Here is a 6,000-nt window from a genome sequence, read left to right as displayed (position 1 = left end):
TGTAGTAGTAGAAAAGCAAATAAAAAGGCTGCAGCTGCTGGAACTCCAAAAGAAAAACAGAAAATACTGCAAATTCTTATCAGCTTGAGCAGCATGTGTGGAGAAAGAAACTGAGCTAACTTAGCTCCAGTCCAGTCTTGAACATTCAGTTTCAGCTGCTTGAAGATTATGCGACCTTTATGATTAGTAAAGTGCTGATAAGGGAATTTCCAAGCAATATACTTGCAAAAAAAAAAACTCTTTGATTTTAGGACAGTTTTTTCACATGATTTTTTTTGATTTCCCACATTTCTCTTTGCAGCAAATATCTTCAAATCCTTGCAAATCTATTTTGAACCCTAGAATATTTTAAGTAAGCATCCATTCAAAATTTACTCTGCATATCAAGGCATGCAAGCTATCAGGCATACTCTGGTTTATGTATACAATAACTTTATAAAAGGTGTTGAAATTGACTGCACACCCTGTTAAGGAGTGGCAAATTCACTCCTAGCTATTGGCTCATCTCCTTTACACAGATAAGGAGATGGAACTGTTCTGATTTCCAAATGTAGGAAACTTGTGGATGTGTTCATTCTGAACTTGCTTCTGATCTCATTGCAGAGCTGGGGCAGAATGATCCTTTCTTTGTGGTTCCAGTCCCCATATTAGTTTAAAAAGGGATAAATATTCAGAAATTTCATTTAATTGCAAATGTGATGCCTTTTTTCAGCACTGAGTGATCTTTTTCTGTGTAACAAGCATTTCATCTTTATTTTTTTGCCCCAGTGAGAAAGTGTCATTGGCATCTCCTATCATGAGACACCGACCTGAACTCTGATGTGATTTCTGTATCAGGGTTGCATGGGATGATATCATTCGCCGCACAACTCTCCGTTTGAACATGACAGTTCTGAAGATGCCTGTAAATGGATGCTCCCAGAATAGCGCAGTCTCACTCCTACAACCCCGACCTGGAATTCCTAACAGGTCAGTAAAATATTTACCTAAATTCTCGCCCTCCCACACCCATTATTGAAACTGTCTCCAATGCTCCCTGAGCTCCAGATGGTCAAGTCAAGTCAAGTCAGAAACAGGTTTATTATCATTAACTTATATGATGTGAAATTTATTATTTTGCGTGCAGTAGTCAAGTTTATTGTCATATGCACAAGTACTGTGAGGCACAGGTACAATTAAAAACCTTCTTGCAGAGGCATCACAGGCATGTAGATTCAGATAACACAAGAAAATAAATTATACAAGACAGTGAAGAAAAAGACTGATCAAGCCATCTGTGCAAAAAACCACAATCAGAGACAAGTCGATGGTAGTGTAAGAGGTGGTGCAATTGCTGAGGTAGGATTACAGTTGTGCAGGTTGGCTCAAGAACCTAAGGGTTGTAGGAAAGTAACTCTTCCTGAACTTGGTGGTGACACTGCCTGATCCGTTGCATGCACAATGACCATAACAACACCTACCACCACCAGCCAATCACTTGGCCTCCAAACTCCCACTCACTCTAAACCTCAGATCCCTAGCTCCCTCCCAGCTTCTTTTACATGCTCCTTTCTTGTTTCCAAGCTCCTGCTTCTCCTCCAACTCCTGGCCTCCAGTTGACTTCAGCTCCCCGCCCCCCACCCCCCACAATGCTGATATCGTGGTTCACTTTCTTTCCTCATAACCAAAAATGTTGGTGCCCAAGGATCCTTTGCATAGCACTCAATCTGACCCCACCCTAATCCTATCAGATTATGGCCCGAGCAACCCCTTCCACTTCTACTCTGCTCTCCGAGGTCTGGAATGATCACTCATCCCTTCCACTCTCTGCAGTTGGTGCTTCCAATGTCAAAACTTATGGTGCTGCTGTGGTCTAGCAGAGAACTTACACTGGTAAACCTGTGTGCAGGACCTGCACCATGTTAGAACAGGTATAGGTAGAGTGAGCCCATCCATCTAAATGGAGAAGGGTATGTATAAGGCCACTTTCCTTTTTACCAATTTAATTTAAATTGTATTTAATTGCTCTTTATGGTTGTTTCATGTTAGATTCTTTTGTAAAAATTCTTTAAAAATTAACTGCTTTTTGAATTTTTAATAGCCTTTGTAGTATGAATATTTACAAATGTAAGAGATATTAACAGTTTTCAATGTCTCACAGTTGGTAAATTTAAAGCCGGGGACTCATTCAGGCTGGGTCACGTGATGCTATTTATGATGGGAATGCTTCAGTGCCTACTAGATCCCACCAAGCAGCTCCCAGCTGGCTTGTCTTCTGCATTTCACACCTAGGAACTAACTCCAGGTAAGAGCTGGTTTACCTGGCAGGTTTGCTGATGAAAATCAGATCAATCAGGCCTATATTCCACATCCCATTTACTGTTCCCAGAATGTTTTATTTAACTTTATCTTAACATTAAGCCAAAATATATGCTATCAATTCTCAACCCCAAAGACTTTATTAGCAATTCACTAACCAGTGCATATAATATTTTACTATTTACCCCCTCGTCCTTCCCCATAATGTTGTCCGTGTCAGCTGAGTTTGCTTTTGTTCTTCCTTGATCTAGTGGATGCCGCCTTAGACTTTCAAGTGATCCATTGTGCCATCATCCTTTCAAATGATTTTGAAATCTTTCTGTAATTTTGTGCCAGAAAATTATTTCTGAGGCTGCTGCTTTTGTTTGAATGTGGCTGTCAAGATGACGTGGCTTAAATTGCAGGAAAAAAAAACCAAGGTTTCTGAAACAAAATATTTCATGCCAAAAGCTCTTTTGAAATAAACATCTCCCAAAATGATCTAATGGTCAGTCACTGAAAAGGTGACAGATAATCAGCCATATCCAATTCATCTACTGATCCAGTTTTCTCACTTGTGGAATGAGACCCACAAAAATAAATTTCAGAAAGAATCTGTGTCTTTAAGTTGCTGAGACTGTGAACTATGTAGTCATAGAGCACAACAACATAGATACAGACCCTTTGGCCCAACCAGACCATGCCGTCCACATTGTCCGCCTAGCTAGTCCCAATTTCCTGCATTTGGCCCATATCCCTCCAAGCCCTACCCCTCCATGTGCTGCTTAAGTGATACTATTGTCTCCACCTCAACCACTTCCTCTGACACTTCCTCTGTTCTTATATGGTGAATATAAGAACACTTGGTGACGTCTGGTTCTTTTTAACATATGTATTTAATTTTGTGATGGACCAGTTTCCTGTTCAACATACGTATCATCAGCACAGAAAGATTATACAGGAGGTCTGGCTGCAGGGAGACAGATTCCCTTGGCCAGCAAAGAAAATTCAGGAGATAGAAGAGAAAAGTTTACATAACTTGTACTTAAAGGGTTCCATGCAGTTGCAGTGAGGAAGTGAAATAGCTGTTGCTAAATATGGAAAAAGGAAAGTATTTGACTTTTCTGTTTGAGAAGGGAGAAATACAGCAGTTAGGAAATTAATGAAAAATCCAGATGTACAACAAGAATATAATTTTCATAACTTCTGGTGTACAGAAGTTTATGATCTCATAGATTGACAAAGAGTATCTTGAGATGAATGAGAGAGCAGTTGACATAATCATGTGGAATATCCTAAGAAGAACAGAGTGATAAGGCAACATTGCCTGAAATTATAGTGTATAGGTATAATATTTGGTCACTGCATGGCGCATCAATGACCATTTTGGTTGTGAACTTACCATTGCAAGCTTACCATTGAGGCCTTGGCAAACGGGATCTGACGGCAATAAGTTCAGTTACAACTATGCATTCTTCCTGCAGGACAAGACCAGATATAACACCACATTACAGCAAGTGGCATTTGAAAATGCATGATTCTAATTGGTGTCCATTCTCAATTGTTGGAGATGGAAGGGTGGGTCTTTAATGTGGTTATAGTGAGAATGTGTATAATTTATTTCAGTTGCTTTGTATTTTTCAATCTCTTCCTCAACTACAAGTAACTTCATAAGAGATCCGCAAAATAGTTGATGAAGCTGAGGGCACCAATGACACAACTGAACTCTTCTGTCTTTTCCTTTAGATGTTGGTAGCCAGGAGACAGGAGGGAAGATGGATGAAGACAACACCATGCAGTCTCTTTTCCTTCTGGAAACACAGAATATTTCACCCAGTTAGTCATTCGCTCTTTCGCCTACTCTTATCAGCTCAGACTGATTTCAGAGAGTATAGATAGGGAATGGCCACGTGATAATACACAGAGGACAGGGGAGCCAAGAGTTGCAGGGTGTGCAGACGTAGTGTGATTCAGGAAAGTAGTGGCATTAGGTATGTTGGTTCTTGTTTTCAGAGCAAGTAGAGGATGGTAGTACAGCATCAGCCAGATCTCCATGGTTTCTTTTATCGTGTGACACAATGGCTGACTAATGGAATAATGGCAGAGTCTATGTCTGTAGTGCATCTATTTTAAGGTTCCATCTGTTGCTGGCCAGCTTTCAGATAGTGATGAGCTGCAGAAGCATCAAACAATATGGGTTCAGGAGTAGGTCACTTAGCTTCTTGGTGTCCCTCCATTTCAATAAGACAATGTCTAACCTGCATCTTAACTCTTCCCTCCCACCACCTGCCATCCCTCCACCCCAGCTCTAAATTAATTGATATTCTTGGCAAGCGAAATATCGATCAATCAATTGAGCATCTACCAATGTTTCATGAAAGTCCCAAGTATATCATTTAACTCAATGCCAGGCATTGATGAAGGACCTTATCCTATCCAGTCAGCAACATGACAACTTTGACTGATTCTCCCAGAGATTTGGTCATCCTTCTCATGTCATGACATCAGTTTTCCCACTGATTTCTCCCTTTGAAGAAGCTGGCGTCTATGTCTTGGGAACTGCTTCTGCTCAGAACAACTCTGTAGAGATGTGTTCCATCAGCTTTGTGTAGAAGCTGCCTAAATTAGAGTCACACTTTGAGTACTTGTTTATTTCGTAGAATGTTATTTTAAGTCTTGCTTTAGTTTTGGTTTTGGTGATACAGTATGCAGTAAAAAGTGGGATCATCTGTCACATCAAGATAGAAAGGTTAAGTACTTGCCCATAACACTCAATATGTAATTCCTGATAGGCTTTTGTTTTCTGAATATTAAATGCCAATTGATTAATTGTGGAGTTTTGTGCCTTGGATTGGGTCAGCAGAGTTCAATCTAAGCAAAAGTCCACATTTGAGCACTGCAAAGTGATAAATCGCTAGTTTACCAGTTCAGGTTATGGAAGTTGACGGGTGAACATGAGGGGAACCCTTTCAGCAATAACAGGTATTGATAATACCTCCTTGAATGTTCCACTTCTAACATGCAAAGGAGTTTGCAGGAGCAGTCACCTCTTGGTTAGGTTCTCTAATTGATTACTCAGTTCATTGACACTTGAATAACAATGGAGCTGCCTTTGCTTGCTGCTGACCACCCAACAAAGTTCCAAGTTAGCTATTAAGGCTCTTACTGCAGGAACTAGCTGTTTAGAACTGGCTTGATCACTTATGGCAGGGTCCCATAAGAGTTGAGTAAACTTCTGATTTCATAAAATCATACATTGGATAGGGTGGTGGTAGTTGACAGAACAACCTCACCCACTAAACAGCTGAAATTTCAGATCAAGACTAAAGCTCTCTGGTGTTTAAGTATAAGCTTAATTGCTTATCATGAATTCTGGTTTATGAGCTTTAAAGCACTCAATTATAAGATCCTCACAAAGCCATTTTACATCGTAACCTCAAAACAATGCACCTTGCCATTAGAAATCAGAATTAAAATTAAATGGAACCGTTGATATTTAACAAAAATAACTCTGGAAAAGCTGCCACATTTTCTCTAATTCAATTAACCAATGCTTTACTGGATAGACCATTGGCAAATGGTCTTGTCTTTGACAATCTTACAAATAAAAGATTTCATTTGTGCAGGCATTGGTAAAAACATTGAAAAATTGTAAGCATTTACAGTTGGAACATAAAACATTACAGCATAGTACAGGCCCTTTGGCCCACAATGTTGTGCTGA

The 6,000-nt window shown here is 39.8% G+C and overlaps 1 long non-coding RNA gene across 1 annotated transcript; it reads left to right on the top strand.

The window, feature by feature from the left end:
- Window positions 1-834: 834 nt before the first annotated feature.
- Window positions 835-4,221, top strand: LOC127580155 (uncharacterized). The gene is made up of 3 exons (XR_007957785.1): window positions 835-969; window positions 2,141-2,284; window positions 4,024-4,221. It is a non-coding gene; the product is annotated as an uncharacterized LOC127580155 (long non-coding RNA).
- The last annotated feature ends 1,779 nt before the right edge of the window (window positions 4,222-6,000 follow it).

Source organism: Pristis pectinata, chromosome 18 (genome assembly GCF_009764475.1).
Source record: "Pristis pectinata isolate sPriPec2 chromosome 18, sPriPec2.1.pri, whole genome shotgun sequence".
Classification (NCBI taxonomy): Eukaryota; Metazoa; Chordata; class Chondrichthyes; order Rhinopristiformes; family Pristidae; genus Pristis; species Pristis pectinata.
This window is presented reverse-complemented; position numbering and strand designations above follow the sequence as displayed.